Below are 20305 nucleotides of genomic sequence, written 5' to 3' on the forward strand. Positions count from 1 at the left end.
GACGTTTTTTTTATAAAGAAAAGCTTGAAAAAAATATATAATATGAAGTTTATTTCCCTGCAGTGCGGCCGAGACGAATCATTCACTTTCTCTCCTTCACTCTTCCGCTTCTGGACACCAGAACAGGGTGCCCGCACTTGCTCTCACAGATGGCTTGGTGGTCTCGATGAGCGCACCTCTCTCTCCTCAAGCGAACGCGTGCGGCGATTAGCAAAGCTTTGTATCACTTCCCTCGCTCGCAACACAAGGGCCGGCCTCGAAAATGGCTGCACTCTCTCTCTCTTCAAGAGAACGTGTGCAGTCCGTGTGCTGGCGATGCTTCGCTTCAGGCATGCATGGCGGCGATTCATTTCCAACGTTGCTCGTCATTTTTTTCCAGCAAGCAAAGGTTTAAAGCCTTTAAAAATTAAAGTGGGCCAAGCCCAGCAAGCTAAGGTTTAAAGCCTTTAAAAATTAAAGTGGGCCAAGCCCTTAGTCCCACACATGCTTGAGTGGGGCGCCTTGATGCTAGCTTCTTGCTTGCAAAAAAAATGCTTGTGTGCCAAAACCAAGTGAGGGTACGAAGTGAAGGCATCACTCTTCAATATGCGCATGCTGCCACGCATATGCTCATGCATCAAAACATAGTGGAAGGGCGAAAAAAAAATGCAACAGCTTGCTACAAAGAATATTGTAGTTATGAGAGGAGAGGCAATATAGCCATGTGCCATGGAGTCCATCGGTATATCCCTTTTCTCAACATGCTTAATAAACATGATGTAAATGTTATTGAAAAGTAGATGTCCCTTTGCAAGGTAATGTTGGATTTGGGATAGTCTTCAAGTGTTTAGCATTTTGGATAGTCTTTTGGCGGTGGTGGGATTTTTTGGTCTCCTTCTTTGACAATCCACACAATTTGCATCCCCCATGATGTATGCATCTCAAAGTGGCAGTGCATAAGCCAAACTCCTATCATGTGTAAAACTCAATTATCATAAGTTCACTACTTACAAGAAAAATCTTTTTAAATAGACTTCACAATGGTACCCATCTCAGAGATATATCGGCTAGAAACTAGATGGAAAGTGGATGCGTCCCCTAGTTGAAAAGCACCTGTGATAAAGAATATGAAATGTCAAAATGTTTCTCTAGAGTAGATGAAATATTGTGACCCTATGAAGAAGAATAGATTGCATGTATGCTTGTAATGTATACATATACATCACAAGTATACATGTAACACATGCATGTATGCTTGTACCTGTAATGTATATAATACTCAAGACATGGAAACAACAATTTGCATGCATGCAAGGTGCAATGAAAGGTATCTATATACACTACAAGTATGCGTGTAGGTGTGTGTATACACGTACATGTATGCATGTACTTGTAATGTATATTCGCAAGATTACAAGGAATCAACGATTGCATGCATGCAAGGTTAATGTATGCAATGGAAGGTATCAATACACATTACAAGTATACATGTAGGTGCAATATACACATACATGTACTTGTTATAATGCATATACTCAAGACATATACTCAAGACATATACATGCAAGGTTAATGTATGCAATGGAAGGTATCAATACACATTACAAGTATACATGTAGGTGCAATATACACATACATGTACTTGTTATAATGCATATACTCAAGACATGGAATCAAGAATTGCATGCATGCATGCATGCGTTAACCTTGCATGCATGCATGCAATGAAAGGTATTTGTGTATAAGGTTAACGCATGCAATGAAAGGTATTTGTGTATATAGGTGTTTTATATAGCTGAGTGAGTTTACCTAGATTATCGGTGAAGAAGCGAAGAGCAACTCATTCTCCTGGTGGGATGGCTATTGTGTTCATGGCAGAAGGGTCAATGAGGTTGAAGTGGTCTAGTTCTAATGATGCATTGTAGTTGCCTAGGCCCATGCCCACCACATAGAAGTTATAGCCGTGCAAATGGAAGGGGTGGTGTGGGGTTGAAAAAAGAACACAAGAACAGGCCTCTATAGCTTCCCACTCCACCAACCTTGGAATCACTAGCACAAAATGGGGGCACCATAGTCAAAGCAAACACCCAGCAAACACATACACTTCCACTGTGTGCATGACGAGGTAATCGAAGGCTAGCACAAAGTGCGCTGTGAGAGTGTAAACCCGTGGACTACACCACCAAACACGTCAATCACGCCTTCTCCTGCAAATCAACACACACAGGATACCAACACACAACCATAGCTAGATACATCACCAGTATCATTCATCCTTGAATTCCTAGTCAACACTTCCATACAAGCTTCTTCCGACACACAAGCTTTTCCTCACACAACCATCTCACATACATGACACCTTCACATCAACACAAAAGATGTATACTCACAAGGTTGTCCCCCATTCATCTTGGCTAATCCCTCTCTCACCTCTTCTCAGAAACATCATTACCTCAGCCTTCGAGCTGCCCTGAGATAGGAGGAGGCAGTAACCCAACAAAACCACATGCACACACTCTCTCTCTGCTCCAGCCAAAACCTGCAGAGCTAACAAAAGAAACACACCACTCTGTGCAGAGGCGGCTACCCAACCAAGAGAAAACTTTGCTCTTATCTCTGCGGCAGTAAAGGCAACAAGACACCCTCTCTCTCTGCTACCAGCTCTGCGCAGCTAACAAAAGAAACCTCCATGCCACCAGCCACCAAAAAGAGGAGAGAAAATGCTGCCAGTTGAAAAGTTGTCTTCTCCTGTGCTGCCTTCCATGGGAGAGAGAACAGTCTTGCTCTTCCTAGAGCCCGCTCCTCCCTCGACTCATCACGATGTCGAGCCCTTGAACTGCTCAAAGACGCCAGAAGCAGCACCACCAACAAACACACTGTAGTCCGCTCCCTCTCACTCTTCCTGCTACCAGCTTCTCCCGACGGCAAAAAATAGAGAAACACCTAGAAAACTCCCTGCATACGAGAGGCGTCCCTCTACAACGAAAAACTCTCTGTCTCTCCGTCTCCACCGTCCACTGAGAACTAGCGGCTCTCCAAAACAAAAAGAACCCCTTCTCTCTGTCGCCACCAGCTGTAAAAAACAAAAAAAAACATGCTCGCTGGCAGCTATACTCCCTCTTCCTTGCTACCAGCCACCGCCGGCTACAAAGCAAAACCCAAGCAACACACTTCTACCCAAAAACTCCCTCTCTCTATAGGTGGCAACCACCACAACAAGAAAACAAACTCCTTGGTGGAATCGGGCAAGTCCCATATCGGCGCTCTGCATTTGGAAATCACGTGCCCACCATGATTCTGCTACATTTTCTTTTGTTGATGTTTCCACTTTCACCACCTTTTTAAATAAAATTACATGGTATTTATTAAGGCCCTTATGTATTAAGGCCTTTAAGCTCCATGCACTACCAACTGTCATCACGTGCTTGTTAAAAATGGAGCACCATAGACTGCATCCAGAATCAGCCCACGATCGACCAGCCATCATCACATTTGGGGTTTCCATATGCTTCCACATGGAGGCATCACCAAGAGCTCATAAAAAAACATAAAACCAGCCACTCTGTACACCTGCTAGGGCATTCAGGGCAAAGCTTTTTTGCATGCGATGCATCCCATATGTACACAAGCCCAAAACATCTTTACAAAATTTTGCCTAATAGGTGGCTCTTAAAAAAGAGGGTTTGTGTGTTTTGGAGCACCGATGGATTCAAAGTCCACTACTTTAACTTTGGTCCCAAATATTGCAAACTTGTCCTCTAGAGAGGGGCCCGTGTAGCTGTAATTGTGGGGTAGGTGCCCATTATACTTATTTGAGTGTTTGTACGTAATCCACCAAGTAGATATAGCCCACAATATATCCGAGAGAATGGAAATGATGTAATGGATGGGAAATGTTTTGGGTCACATTCCATTGTTGTTTCACAGTGTGAATACTGCAACAGGAAAGAACCCAATCTCATAATGGGTAGGGATCGTAAGCCTCTACAGGGTACAACTGAGAGACCAATGGTTACTGCGCAAGGTATGAAAGTATGATAAGATTTTTTTGTGCTCAAGGAAAATGCTCAAAGGATGTCCCTATCCTAAATCTCCAATAGATAATAAAATTAAGATGAATGATTGAAACCTTAGGAAAGATTACCATTGCGTGGTCGATTAGATATGCACAGATGCACAATTGAAAATAGAAAGTGCATGGGCAACAAGGGAAGTCGGTGCTGACGGTTTTGGAAGGAAGGAGACGGGCTGTGATATTTTTATGGAAGGAATGGAGGCGGCGATGAGAAAAAATTGAGAATTGGGGGAAGATTTTGGTGACTATCTCCGTGTGGATCTTTGATGAGAGATGAGAAAGTGCAGAGAGTGACTGCAGTAGTGGAGAGTGTCTCCTGTAGAGGTTGGTTTGTTTTGTTGAAGGTTGCAGGGTGGAGTATCTACAGTTGTTGAAGCTTTGCAGACAATAAGAAAAAGCAGTAAGAAGGATTGTTTGGATCAGAGTAAAGGGTTAGCTAGAGAACATAGAGTTGGATAGGTGTGTCCCCTAGGCTCTCTGAGAGAAGCTTCTTTGTTAGAGACTTGACCCATTTTGATTTCTTCTTGACTGGAGCTATTTGAAGGTGAAGCTTTGAAGTGATGTTCTTGGGGTCTTCCTGAGGGATATCCTTGAGTTTATTGGGTGTTTCCTTCTTATGTTTATGCTAGGTCTCAGGAATGTTGAAACAATGACGTATTTTCTATATCTGAAGCAGACAGAGTTTGGTTTGTGATGTCCTTTATTTTGATGTTTCTGTTATGAAGAAGATGTTGTTTTCTTTAGGTTTGTGGTGGAGATAAAGCTTTTGAGTGTGTGAGTTTGAAGATTGGGGATCTCGTTCTGGGTCAGTGCTGCTGACTCAGTGTGTTAGTTGAGTAGAGAGGATTTTGAGTCTGCTGGGTGTCAGCTAAGCATCAAAATATCAACAGAAGGTGTAGGAACCTTGCTTTGGTTTGTCTGAGTTAAAGGGAAGTGATCCTGAGTTACATCTGATAGTTAGAAGTTTGTCAAAGGTCAGGTGTTAGCAGTCAGAAGGCTTTGTGGTCTGAATCGTGTTTTTGTGGTAGCTAGAGCTAGGTTGGAGTCAACTGAGTGTCCACCACATGGTAGGATTCATGTTTGGTTTGCGTGTCTAGAGGGTATAGAAGTTCTAGATGTTTTAAAGCCTCCAGCTGAGTCATTTTAGTTGGTTGGTCAGGTATAGTCAGATCTAAAGCAACTGTGTGTCAGTTGTAGCCAGAAGGGTGTCTATAATGTGATATCTCTTCAAGTTTAGAGCTACCAGAGGGCCTGTGTGTGTCAAAGCACATTTGGAGATGTTTCTAAGTCAGTTGGTTCTATGTCAGATTGCACTTGTGTTATATATATAAAAGAGAATGATAGGGTGAATAAGTACATGAATGATAGGATCGATTAGCATATAGATTACTTGTAGTATATATAAAAAAGAGAATGATGCGTGATCAATATTTTTTATTTTGAGATTGTTTTCAATAAAAAATGTGTATGTGTAAGATAAACCCGTTCGTTATGATACCTAATAATAAAAAAGAAGTTCCTTAATGGCATAAGACTTTGAAGTCTTACCAATGTCATTTGTGAGGCTAACTAACTTTATGTAAAAGTAGTAAACTAGTTTAATCATTATATTATTTGGAGATTGGTGAAGAACCATAAACTTTTGTGTTTATGAAAAAGATTTACAAAAAAGGTGTTTTGGTTTAAATATATATGCACTCTACTTTTCATTAAAATTTATACAAACGTGACTTGGAGTTAAATGCAATCTTTAAATAAATAAAACTCGTGTATCACAAAGAATGTAATTATGAGGAAAGACGAATGAGCCATGTGCCATCGTCAATGGATCTCCCTCTTTACAATAATCTAAACATACTTTTACAAATACTCTATACTTGCAAAGAATGTAGTTATGAGGAAAGGCATATGGCCATGTGCTTTATTTATGCTAAATGGGGTGGTTTGACCTTTTTGTTGAACAAATTAATTGACCACCCTCTGTTGGAAAAAATTATCATATTCTAGGCTTTTCTAAATAATTCAAGTTGATGTGAATGAGTACTAAGGCTTTAAAGAGTATGTATGCATGTGATTGGCAACAAACTATGAATGAGTTCTAAGGCTTTAAAGAGCATGTATGCATGTGACTGGCAACAAACTGTGAATGAGTACTAAGGCTTTAAAGAGTATGTATGCATGTGATTGGCAACAAACTTTGAATTCTACTAATGTGTAATCGACAACATTTGGTGCGTGAATAACTTGGAGCCTCAAATAAACAAACTAAGAAGGTACATGAAAATAAATATGCATTAATAAAATTATAAAAGGCAAGGAAGGTATTACTATTACCTAAATGAGTGATATAAATAAAATAATAATCTATAATTATTAGTAAATTTTACTTAAAAATATAGATTTACAATAGTTAAGTTAACATTTTTTCAATAGATCATGTATTATTAAAATATTAACAATATTCAACACATTGTAAGTTTTTAAATAAGTTAGAATAACTAATAGGGTGGATTAGCAAATATAATGCTTGTATTGGAATGATGTGATCATTTTTTTGGGATATTTTTTCAATAAACAAATTTTGCATGTAACAAAAACCCCTTTATTATGATACTTTTATGATAAAAAAGGTGCTGATCCTAAGAGTTTCAAGTCTTGTCAATGTCGTTTATGAGGCTAATTTTATACTAAAATATGTAAAAGAAGTGAACAAGTTTAGTTATTATAATAATTAGAGATGGTTGAAGAACCATGAAATTTTACGGTTTTAACAATTTAAAAGGGTTTATAACAAGGTGTTTTGGTTTGAAACTATACGCACTACTTTTCATTAAAATTTATATAAACATGACTTGGAATTATTAAACCTTCAAAAAATTTGGGTTATTCTACACTCGAAAAGATTGTAATTACGAGGAAAGACAAATGAACCATGTGGCATACTGAATGCAACTCCCTCTTGGACGATAATACGCTGCACTACTTCTCACTAAAATTTATACAAACATGACTTGGAATTATTAAACCTTTAAAAGATTTGGATTATTCTACACTTGAAAAGAGTGTAATTACGAGGAAAGACAAATGAGCCATGTGTCATATTGAATGTAGCTCCCTCTTATTACAATAATCCAAATAGATTTTGTAAAATACTCTATGCTTGTTACAAAGAATACTGTAGTTATGAGGAAAGGCAATATAGCCATGTGCCATGGAGTCCATCGGTATATCCCTTTTCTCAACATGCTTAGTAAACATGATGTAAATGTTATTGAAAAGTAGATGTCCATTTGCAAGGTAATGTTATTGAAAAGTAGATGTCCATTTGCAAGGTAATGTTGGATTTGGGATAGTCTTCAACTGTTTAGCATTCTGGATAGTCTTTTGGTGGTGGTGGGAGTTTTCGGTCTCCTTCTTTGACAATCCACACCATTTGCATCCCCCATGATGTATGCATCTCAAAGTGGCAGTGCATAAGCCAAACTCCTATCATGTGTAAAACTCAATTATCGTAAGTTCACTATTTACAAGAAAAACCTTTATGAATGCACTTCACAATGGTACCCATCTCAGAGATGTATCAGCTAGAAACTAGATGGAAAGTGGATGTGTCCCCTAGTTAAAAAGCACCCGTGTCGATAAAGAATATGAAATGTCAAAATGTTTCTCTAGCAGATGAAATATTGTGACCCTATAAAGAAGAATCGACTGCATGTATGCGTGTACTTGTAATGTAACATCACAAGTATACATGTAACACATACATGTATGCTTGTACCTGTGATGTATATAATACTCAAGACATGGAATCAACAATTTGCATGCAGGCAAGGTTGATGTATGCAACAATGAAAGGTATCTATATACACTACAAGTATGCGTGTAGGTGTGTGTATACACGTACATGTATGCATGTACTTGTACTATATATACTCAAGAGTACAAGGAATCAACGATTGCATGCAAGGTTAATGTATGCAATGGAAGGTATTTATACACATTACAAGTATACATGTAGGTGCAATATACACATACATGTATGCATGTACTTGTTATAATGCATATACTCAATCTTACATGGAATCAACAATTGCATCATCATGCAGGGTTAACACATGCAATGAAAGGTATCTGTGTATATACGTGTTTTATATAGCTGAGTGAGTTTACCTGGATTATCGGTGAAGAAGCGGAGAGCAACCCATCCTCCTGGTGGGACGGCTATTGTGTTCATGGCAGGAGGGTCAACGAGGTTGAAGTGGTCTGGGTCTGATGATGCAGTGTAGTTGCCTAGGCCCATGCCCACCACATAGAAGTTATAGCCGTGCAAATGGAAGGGGTGGCTCTCAAAAAATAGGGTTTGTGTGTTTTGGAGCACCAATTGCACGTTGGATTCAAAGTCCACTACTTTAACTTTGGTCCCAAAGATTGCAAACTTGTCCTCTATAGAGGGGCCCGTGTAGTTATATTGGTATAGAGGCTCGCTGGGAAAATTGGTCTCGAAGGTGTCCATTGTTGCAGTGGAGGTGGACATTCCCGGCAAGTCAGCAGCATTCTTGCTTTCGTAATATGCCTGGTGCAGGTATGAAGAAGTCAAATGAAGCAAGCTTATACCGATTAGTTAATTGATGTTTGATTACACACATCAAAGATCAATGATGATGTGGTGATTAGTGAATATTGCAGGTATACTAATTAATTTCGTAGATCATGAGGCTTCAAACGATGATTAGCTGCTGTTGTAGAGGCGTTAAGTTGAATATGAGATCTCTTACTTGTAAGATGGAGATGTTGGGGGCGACAAATGTGATGTTGTTGATGGCTGTAGAGATTTTTTGTCCCTCCGGGCCGTAGCAGGTTTGTCCGGCCGGGCATTCTTCAAGCGAGTATCCCACGGTGAAAAGGAAGCTTTGGTTGACGGTCTGGGGCACTAGCGAGGGATACGCCTTGCTGTTTAAGCTTCTCAAGCTCCCCACATAATCAAGGGCATAATCAGAGCCATTAGTGGCCGGAATGAAGGTGGGAAAAGTATAGAGGCGCTGATCGACAGCTTGACTACTGTTGTTGGGGGTCGTGGTGGTGGAATTAGCTGATCCTTCATAGATAAACAAGGCGGTTGTGGTGGTTTTGGGGTATGGGACCTTGTCTTCTCTAGCCGCTGAGTATGCGGATGCAGCCATGACATAGCTATCAATCGCCTGGTCTGCCTGTTACTAGCACATCAGCTGTCTGTCCAGGTGCTAGCACTATCACATCTTTTGTATAAGGCTTACACAGTGTGCAGTCTGTCTCCACCACTGTCAACTTATGCTTTGTGACCTGAAAGAACATCTGAAAATTCATGGCCACCTTGCAGATAGAATGAACCTTGGATGGGGATACAAACGTCCAGCCCTTCCCTTGCCTAGGACAGGTTAGAGAGGGGTCCGTAGTGACTTTGGTTTTTAAAAACCAGTTTTAGAAGAAAGATCAGAGAGATCTTCCCTTTAACCCATCCCATTTAATCTTTTCATAACCACTGATGGTACTGCCAAGAAGTCTGCTTCTGTCAACCTGGGCCTCAACCATGTTAAAGTCCCCAATGAGAAAGATGCCAGGTAGTGGCTCTCAAGCTAGACCTAACAGCGGTCCAAGAGTGGTTCACATCAGACCAAGCATCTAAAATGGCATGTTCCCACTTCATGTGCCAATCGCCATCCCACCTTTCCCAGAGTGGTGATTGGTAAAAAACCACCTAGAGTTCCTAGAGATTTGAAGGTTCATATGAAGCTGCTGCCCCCGATTTTGAGCTCTTGAAGACTGATAAGGTCATAATCAAAAGTAGAGTCCCTTAACCATGTATTAATAGCTACAGCCCTCTCCGGATTGGTGAGGCCTTTACAGTTGAACGAAGGTTTCCCTGCAGATACGGAGGTTCTTAGGACATCTTGGCTTTTTTCCTTTTCATTTTCGACCCCATAAGAAGGGGAGAGAAGTCCTCCTCATCATGTTGTTTCATTGGTGAGAGGGACATCCTCCTCATCAAAGAAGCATCTTCTTTGTCCAGTTGGGTTTTGAAAACTTCTTCAACGCTGGGTTTTGTCAATGAAATCCTCATCTGATTCCATCGGGGAATCAAGATCTTGGCTAACTAAAACGCGGTCCTTGTTAGGGACTCTTCCCGGGGATGGTTGGTCAGCCCCTATATGGGCTGAGCAGCCAGCCTCTTTGGCCTGAAATTGAACTTCTAGACCGTCTTGAACCTAGATTTTCATTGGAAGCTGGATGAACGAGATCAGGGCAATCTCATAGATAATCTGTTTTTTGATTGAGCTAAAGAACCAGCTCAGACTCGAAGAGTTGTTAGCGGCTAAGGCCACTAGATTGTGGTTCAGGGAGGTTTGGGCAGGGAAAATTGATACTCCTCACCCTAAGATGTTTGCGCTCCTTAAAAGGAAAAAAGTTAGGGATCTCATCCCTATGGTCAAGAAGCCCAATGGCCACCTTGCTATACAGATGATGTGGAAAACTTGCAGGTTATTAAGGAGTACTTTTCTAACTTGTTCTCCACAGCCCTCCCTCCCTCTCACGAAGTTTCTGCTGCTAGGGCCAAAATTGCCAGCATTAGAAAGAAGGTTGTTAACCCCGCTTTGGCCTTTAAGCTTGACTCCCCCTTCTCTGAAAAGGAGGTCAAGGAGGCTATCTCTCATCTCAAAAAAGGCAAATCTCCGGGGGAAGATGGGATTCCCAACGAATTCTTTCTTGTTTTCAGAGATGATCTGTCACCTCACATCCTTGACATCTGGAGGGAAGCCATGAGAAAAGGAGGATTAGCTGAAAGGACAAATATGGGAGTTATCAAGCTGATTCACAAAAAGGATGAGAAAGAAGATCTTGGTAATTGGAGACCTATAACATGTCTCTCGTCCCTTTACAAAGTCTTTGCTCATATTCTGACTAACAGAATCAGCCCCTATATGGACGAGTGGATCCTCAAGGAGCAAAAAGGCTTCATAAAGGGAAGGTATATTCTTGATGCTATCATTAGTCTTTGGGAGGGTATGGAGCATGTTGAGAACTCCGGTCCGAACTACATCTTCCTCAAAATAGACTTTGATAAAGCCTATGATAGAATAGACTGGTCTTTCCTCTTCCAATCCCTGCAAGATATTGGGCTCAATAGGAAATTCATAAAGTATGTCCAAACCTTGCTTGGAAATGCTTCTTCCAAGGTGGCCGTCAATGGATCTCTCACTGGTGCCTTTCCTCTGAGGAAATCTATAAGACAAGGCTGTCCCCTGTCCCCTCTTCTTTTTGCTATTGTTGCAGATGCTCTGGGATGGCTTGTTAATAAGGATATTACTGATAATAATATCAAGGGTATTGAGATCCCCAACAGGACCGATCCTTTATGTCTTCAGCTTTTTGCTGATGACACAAATGTGCTGCTCCGGAACGATGTGCAGACTGCTGCTCACTTTATGTCCTGCCTTGAGACCTTCTGCCTGGCCAGTGGCTCTCAGGTTAACCACTCCAAGACCAGCTTCAGAGTCTTTGAAGGGGTGCCCCCCCCCCTCGATCCTGTCCGCTGGTTGTAAGAATATCCAAGATGGTGTTGTGTTCAGGCTTCTTGGAATCCCCATGGGCTTTAACATCTCTTCCAAACAAAGGTGGGACTATGTGCTTGATAAACTCAAGAATCAAGTCAAGAAATGGAGTCACATCAACACAGGGGTTGCTTCAAGAGCGTTTGTCCTCAATCACTTCATTATCCCCTCGGTTGTTTACTTCCTGGCCTGTTGGAGACCCTCTGTGGGGGGGATCCCTGGGGAGTAAGAGGATCAGCAAAGTAGCTTTTCAAACATGTTGCTTGGAAAAAGATCAAGGGGGTCTCGGCATCATCAACATTGGTTTGCTTGCTGAGAAGCTTGCTGCTAAATGGGTTTATAGAGCCATCTTGTCTAACGATGTCTGGGCCGACTTACTCAAAAGGGATATTGATAAATTTTGGCTCAAAGGTAAAAGATCTTGGAAGGGTTTCTCTCTCAATGAAGTTTTGTTCTCAAAGGCCGATCTCTCCCCTATAGGCAGTAAACTGTGCTGTAGGATGTGGGAGTCGTGGATGAAATACAAAAGGCTCTTCTGTTTCCAAACCTTTACCAAGAGAGGTAGATATGCTTATGCAGCTGACTCTGTGTGGTTTGGTCATCTCGTGTCTCCGATCTCCAAGGAACAGTTCCAGACCAGTCTTTCATGTTTCAAAGCTGGTATTAAGGTTTGGGGTGACTTATGTGACTCAACTGGCATGTTAAACAGGGATCAAATCTGCAACAATAAATTCATCTTGTCCCGTGGCGGAGTTGAGTTGGTCATTCAGAGGTGTAATGCTCTTAAGGTTCCCATTCCCACGGGGCTTATTTGTGACTGTATAAACTTTTCTAAAGCCATCCGGTGGGGCGACTCCAGTAATCTGGGCAAGTTACCTAGCACTCTTCAAGCTAGAAATCTGATTCTCAAGCTCAATAAGAGATGGTCTTTGGCCTGGAACAAACATCAATGGGCCTTTCGATTTAAGCTCATTTGGGCCTTCGCTCATGAAAGAAAACACGCCATTTTGGCCTGGCTTGTCATTCACAAAGCGACATGGACCCTTGAAAAGGCCCTGAAGTTTGGGCATGGTAACGGCCTTTGTCCCCGCTGTAATTCCAAGCTTGAAACTGTCCCCCATCTCTTCTTCTCTTGCCCAGACACTAAACAATTCCTGGATGTTTTGAACAAGGCTTTTAAGAAAATTAGGAAAATCCCTTTGAGCTGGAAAGAAGTCCTCCTAGGAGAATGCCACTCACTGGACCCTTTAACGTGGCAGTCCGTCAGAATTCTGTTTCTTTGGCATGTATGGAAGCAACGTAATGAAGCTCTATATGAAAGTAAAACTAATCACCACTTTTATCTTTTTCTTGACAGTGTACTCAAGCTAATCCATCAGCTTCAGCCGAGTGGTGTTCCCATGGAGGTGGACCGGTGGCAAGACCTACCTTGGAGGAAATGGAAGAGATTCCATGTCTCCTCGCATGGCCAAACAAAGGAAACCATGATACAAGAGCTTCATCTGGAATGTCAAAGAAGGCTTCAGAATTCCGAGTACTATGTCCAGGATTCAGGAAGCTTCTGTGGGGTTCCTTAAGCCCCCATGGTCCCAAGCTTCTGCTCATGTTTTTTTCCCAGTCTCTCGCCTGGAATAGAAGTCAGGCTAGCTCCAAATGGGGCTGGTTGGCCACTCCTCAGTCTTTGCTTCAGGTCTTGTATGTCAAACTGGGTCATCAGAGTTGTTATGCTGCAGTCATGACCTCAATCTCCTGCACACTATGTTCAACTATCCTCTCTCCCGGAATTGAAGAGGGGCTGGTCATCAGGATTTGTCTTTGAACTGTTGTACTCCTTTTTACATTTACTGCTGCTGTGCTGGCCGAACTGTTTAGGTTATGATGTAGCACAGTTCCTGTTCTGTTTCAGTTTTTTACCCTTTCTCTCTGAAGGGTTCATCTGGTCTTAGTGTCTCCCCATGGACCTTCCACATGGGCTCTTGTAACCTCATTTTTTTTAATATATTCCGCTGTTATAACTATAAAAAAAAAATCATGGCCGCATTGATCACCCTCAGTAGATACGTCTCCCCCTGCTTCACCCTCACACTGGTTACATCTGGGGAAAACACCAACAATGCACGGGGAAAGGGTACGGCTTGCCGTACTTGGGCAGGATGATGAAGGCTCCGTACACGGTTGCCCGGAGCCAGCTGAGATGGGCGTGCCAGAAGAGCGTCCCTTGCTCTCGTACGACTCTGAAGCTGTGTGTGAAATGGGTGTTCGGGCGGACAGGGCACTGCGTGATGTAGGCGGGGCCGTCGGACCAAACTGTGTACATCTGCCTCACTCCATGCCTGCAGCGGTAATAGATAAATATTCAAGCTGATTCAGGCGCATTACGAGATTAATACAATTTGAAAGGTCATTGATCTACTCATTACAACAGCAGCTGCTGAATAATTACAAGGTTATTTAAGAAATCATGAAGGCCCCAATTAAGGATGATTTAATATACCATAATTATTATAATAAGTATATCGTCTCGAAGTATCATAATAATAATTACCAGTGAATTGATATGTTTTCCACCACGTGATTAGACACTCTCACGTTAACTGTGTCCCCTTGCCGCACGTAGATAGTAGGCCCTGGGAAGAGCCCGTTCACTGCCACCAGCTGCTTGGTATGGCAAAGGCGAGTAACGTTGGTGTAATGCACCTGATCGATCATAAGCAAACACGATCATAATTATAATTGTATCCTGAATCGATATTCCTGGTCTTATGATTACTTACAGCGGCTAGATTATAAGCATTAATATTCCTATAACTGTACTACTCTTCGTTGATCAGTTTGATCGTTCTATCGTTAATCCTCCTGGTCATAACTACGTCTGCAGCATGATCTAAGCACTGATAATCAAACTCCTATACGTAGAGTTTGTCGATCGTATTTGACTACTACTGATGATGATTAAGTTTGATCTTAACGATCATTAATCGCTCTAATTATAAGTGTTGATCATAATGACCGAAAGCCTAATTTGTGGCTTAATTGAGATAATTGCTACCTTGAAATCAAAATGGTGTGTCATGGTTCCGTCGTCATTGACGACGGAGCCTGCACAGGCTAGACGCACTAGTATAAGCGCCGATCCAAGGAGGAGCAACAAAGAATGAATCTGAAGAATGGAGAAGAATATAGTCATTAAATTTGGGCTGAAGAGAATAGCAAATTGTGGTGTGGTGTAGGATGCGATTAATAAGAGAAAGCCAAGCCAAGCCAAGCTAAGCTGAAAAGAAGAAGTATGATTAAAGAATGTCGATCATGAGTGGATTAATATTGAACCCAGTACAAAGCCTTGATTTATATTGAACCTAGTACAAAGCCTCGATTTATATTGTGATCCGTGTAGCATGCATGGTTGACACGGTTAACCCCGTAAGACAAGGTCGTGGAACTCTGTTAATTAGACCAAGCACGAGCCCCGGTTTTCATTAACAGGATCATCTATCTTCACGCAGCCTGCGGTTTTTGCCATCGCCACAAGGAGAGTATTATTAGTTTAATACCGCATTTAAGACAAGCGTGACCTTGGTTGCTTGAAATGTGACTAAACAATGCACAGTTGTTTACTTACTAGCTACTGGATGCCATTTCAAACCAGATAAGCTATATTATTCGTACATTAAATAAATGTACGAATATTGCATTTCAAACCGAATGAGCCATATTCCTACATTTAATACATGTCTTAAGTTGCCCAAGGCCGAGAAGACCTCTGTGTCAGGTGCGAGGGCGCGAGCAAACCAACGGTCGCGAAGGCTCCCAGGCGAACCGAAATGGTAGTCGTAATAACATCCTCTCTCTAGTGCCCAACACTCTTTGTGGCACATATTCCACCATGCTTTCCTCATTCATGGGTGGCAAATCATCTTGCACTTCCACCATTGGCCCAACATATGCTTTTAATTGAAGACATGGAACACATCATATAGCTGTGTAGTTGCTATTTTAAGCAAATTCACCAAAGGTAGCTTGTTGGTGTCATGACAATAGTGTCTCAATATGTCTCCACTAATACATTTTCGATTGATAAGCGATGCTAGGAGTAAACTTGGTCCACATGGGCTCCAATAGTGTCCTCCAAAATGAACCCATAAATTTGGCATCTCTATAACTCTAATTTGTTGAGGCATTCCATGTATTTTGAATAGATACTCTACAAATTTTCTTGCAACCACAGATTCCGTGTATGCGACCTTGGAAGAAATTTCAGGTGTCATTTCATTAGGGGAAGGTTGAGATATTCTAGGGGCCCTTTAACAACACACATGAAGACCATATTAGGGAGTTTGGGAAAATCCCAATTCCCATTTTGTACGATCAAAAAATGATAGGCATAGTGAACCCTTTAAAGACTTTGTCAAAACCCCCTTATGTGACATATCATTGGAAAGCTCTTGATGAGTAGTTTCTAGATCCACATTATTCAACAACTTTGGAATTGGTATGCTCAAGATACTCCAAAAAGTAGATTCAAAATGAAATTACCAAAATAATGGAATTTTTTCAAACCCCCCTAAATGATTTAAAAGAGGGTTAGTAAAGGGTCTAATGGGAGGATGCCAACTTGGAAAAAATGTTGGGTTGTGATCAAAGATTTGGGTGCTATAAAATGTCACTTTGAAAGGCTAAAATGTAATTTTTGAAATCTACTAGTCACTTTTTGATACTAGGATGTCACTTTTGAAAGCAGCTAATTGTCACTTTACACATATCAATTTCCAAATTTGGAAATTCTTCTTTCTTGTATATCTCACTTTTCCTCTTTTGCATGTGCATAATTTATTTTTCCTCCTTTGAGCATCTCCTCCCTCTATCCTCTCTCCCTTTCTGCATCTCCCTCTCTCATCCCTCCTCCCTCCCTTTCAACACCTCCCTCTCTCCTCCCTCCTCCCTACCTTTCAGCACCTCCCTGCATCTTCCCTCATATCTCCTCCCACAACTGCCCTCACTACCTCTCCTTCTTTCTCTCCCCCTCAGCCTCCCAAGCTCCACTTCACCTCTCCTAAGTTGCACTATCGAGATCGTCCCCTACTCACATGTGCTTTTCTCACAACAAGACCTATGTTCTCTCAAGCTCCTCCCTTTCTCATATGATCATCTCACAACAGCACGCCTCTATTCTCTCCAGCTCGTCCCATTCTCACAAGTGCCTTTCTTGTGATAGACCACCTCCACTCTCTCCTTTAGTCCATTTCTCACCTCTCTACGCTCTTCCTCTGCTACATGCCACCTTCCATCTCTCTTTGTCATCTTCCACCACATCTAAATTCTAGTACAACCTTTTGTATCACATCCTAGGCTCTGTAGCACCCTTCATCTATCCCTTCTAGATCTGCAACACACATACACTGTCACAAAAGCTTGCATATGTTGGAATTAGGGTTGCAGGAATGCACACACAACTTCAAGAAGATGAGGAAGCTTGAGCACAACACAGTAGTGTATTATGAGTGCCAAAAATGAAAGATAACAAGCCCTAGAAGATAATGGGCGTATATACAATGCACGGGGAAAAAAACCTCCTAGTGAGGGAAAAAGTACCCCGGCGGTCCTAAGTGTGTTCACACACATCACTACTATAATATGGTAACAAATCCCCCCTGGAGTGATGCGGTGAACAAGAGCTAGCACTCATGTATAGGGAAGTGTCTAGCTATGTGGACGAATCCACAAAAGGGAGTAAGCCCAAAGCTTTGCGAAAAGCTTCGAACTTCTCACGAGGCAGAGCCTTTGTGAAAAGGTCTGCAAGGTTATCCTGTGTTGGCACATAAGCCAAACTGATCTCTCCTGTAGAGAGTCTCTCCCTGACATAATGGTAGTGCACCTCAATGTGCTTCGTACGAGCATGGAACACTGGGTTCCGCGCAACTGCCAATGCGCTCTGACTGTCAGTGAAGATGGTGGTGGCAGATGGTTGCCCAACACCCAAATCAGCCATAAGGCGTCTGAGCCACACACACTCAACCGTAGCTGTGAAAGCTACCCTGTACTCAGCTTCACAACTAGAAGTGGCCACAGTAGGCTGCTTCTTGCTCAACCATGATATGCATGAGCTTCCAAGCATGAAGCAAAAACCACTCGTGGACACGCGTGTGTCATAACAACCAGCCCAGTCAGAATCTGAAAAAACATGTAAATCTGGCGGCAATGATCCCCCCTTGGGATAAAACAACCCAAGATGCCGAGTACCACTCAAATAGCGAAAGATACGCTTCACTGCCTACCAATGCTTAATGCCTGGGCTATGCATAAATCTGCTCACCTGTGAGACTGCAAACTGAATGTCTGGCCTCGTAATGCATAGATAAATGAGGCAACCAACAGCTGTCTGATAGAGTGTGACATCAAAGTGATCTCCAGCATCATGAAGACTCAACTTCAAACCTGTCTCCATTGGAGTAGCAATAGGCTTGCAGTCTTCAAGGCCAAATCTCCGCAACAATGTTTCAATATACTTTGTCTGACACAAAGCAATACCTCCATCACACTGCTTAAATTGTATCCCCAAATAATGATGCAAATGCCCCAAATCTGACATCTCAAAAGAGGCATTCAAATCAGCCTTAAAATCAGCAATATGACTCTCATTTGGTCCTGTGAGCAGCATGTCATCGACATAGAGAGCAATGATTAGATGTACACCATCCACACGTTTAACATACAAAGTGCTTTCTGTTGGACTATTTTGAAACCCATGTGCAGTCAAATATGCATGTATTTTTTCATACCAAGCTCGTGGAGCTTGCTTTAAACCATATAAAGCCTTTTTTAACCTGCACACTTTGTTTTCCTGCCCTCTTTGAACAAAACCACGAGGCTGCGATACATACACCTCCTCATGCAAATCTCCATTTAAGAACGCAGTCTTTATGTCCAGCTGATGTACATTCCAACCATTATGAGCTGCTAATGCACAGATGCTACGAACAGTGGTCATACGACATGTGGGAGCAAAAGTCTCATCAAAATCAATGCCCTTCTCTTGAGCATAACCTTTTGCAACAAGCCTAGCCTTATGGCGATCCACTGTGCCATCAGGCTTACGCTTCAATTTGTATACCCACTTAGTGCCAATGGCCTTCTTGCCAGGGGGCAAGTCACATAAAGACCATGTACTATTCTTCATAATAGCATCGTATTCTGCTTGCATAGCAGCCATCCAATTTTCTGAACTTTGTGCCTCATCAAATGAAACAGGCTCACTTTCATCGCACATACTAGAAACAGCCAATGCATAACAATCTGACGCATAAGAGGCACCATGAGAGCCAGAACGAGTGCGACTAGACAAAGGGGCATCCAACTTGCTGTCACGCAAAGTCTGCACCAGCCATCTAGGCATGTTTCTAGAGCCCTCAATCTCTTGTCTCTCATCCTCGAGTGCATCATGCACATCTGCATCAGATATAGGCTGATCAGTGCTATCATTTAAAACCTGCATAGGCTGAAAAACTGCCTCATGAGGTATTGCACTTGACTGTGCACCACTGAAAAGAGGCAACAATGTATCATAGACATCACGTGAGCTGATATCTGTCTCCTTAGTACATGAAACCAAGGGCTGAACTGCATCTTCCACAAATACAACATCACGGCTAACCAAAATGCGCTTTGTCTGTGGATGATACAAACGATAGCCTTTGCTCTCAGCACTATATCCAACAAAAATACATTTGACAGCTTTGTCATCCAATTTTTCTGCAATGTTGCACAGGCACTAATGCATATGCCAGGCAACCAAAAACACGTAAATGGCCAACAGATGGCTTGCGGCTATGCCAAGCCTCATATGGAGTGACAACCTGTAATGCTTTGGTGGGACACCTGTTTAGTACATAAGTGGCACACATGACAGCCTCAAGCCAAAAACCATGTGGTAGACTTTGACTCTTAACCATACATCTTGCCATTTCCATGAGAGACCTGTTTTTTCTCTCAGCCACACCATTTTGCTGTGGTGTATACGGCACTGTACATTGGTGTTTTATCCCACGCTCAGCCAGAAATGCATTAAATTCTGAAGACATATACTCCCCCCCTCGATCTGAACGGAGGGTGCCCATCTTACTTTCTGACACATTTTCAGCCATAACCAAAAACTGTTTGAAGCACAAAAACACTTCGGACTTTGCCTTCAAAGGATATACCCATGCATGCCTGGTGAAATCATCAATGAAAGTCACGAAGTAAAGGTAGTTTCCAAATGATGGAGTTTGCATGGGACCACAAACATCACTGTGAACAAGCTGCAATCTGCGTTCAGCTCTCACTGATCCATCTTTGGGAAAGGAAGCACGCTGCATTTTACCCAATATGCAGCCCTCACAAACATGCTTGACAGGTGCCTCAAGCTTAGGCAAAGAAGACACCATTTCAGATTTCTGCAGGCGCAGCAAACTTGCAAAATTCAGATGACCAAAACGTGCATGCCACAGTTTTGCATTTGAAATAGCCTGCGTATCCATAATAGCACATGCTGAATCCTCTACACATTTGCCATCCATATTGAGCTTATACAGCCCTCGACATAGTGAACCAGATGCTACAATGATGTCACCACAAGAGAGATCATGAACAGTACATCTGTCATCCACAAATTTTACAACCAAACCTGTTT

At 42.1% G+C, this 20305-nt stretch overlaps 1 pseudogene; it reads right to left on the reverse strand.

Annotated features, from left to right (window-relative positions):
* Positions 1-676: 676 nt before the first annotated feature.
* LOC147618340 (laccase-4-like) lies at positions 677-14827 on the reverse strand (annotated as a pseudogene).
* Positions 14828-20305: the final 5478 nt, after the last annotated feature.

The sequence above is a fragment of the Cibotium barometz genome, chromosome 35, assembly GCF_041138505.1.
Source record: "Cibotium barometz isolate CiBa-2024 chromosome 35, ASM4113850v1, whole genome shotgun sequence".
Classification (NCBI taxonomy): Eukaryota; Viridiplantae; Streptophyta; class Polypodiopsida; order Cyatheales; family Cibotiaceae; genus Cibotium; species Cibotium barometz.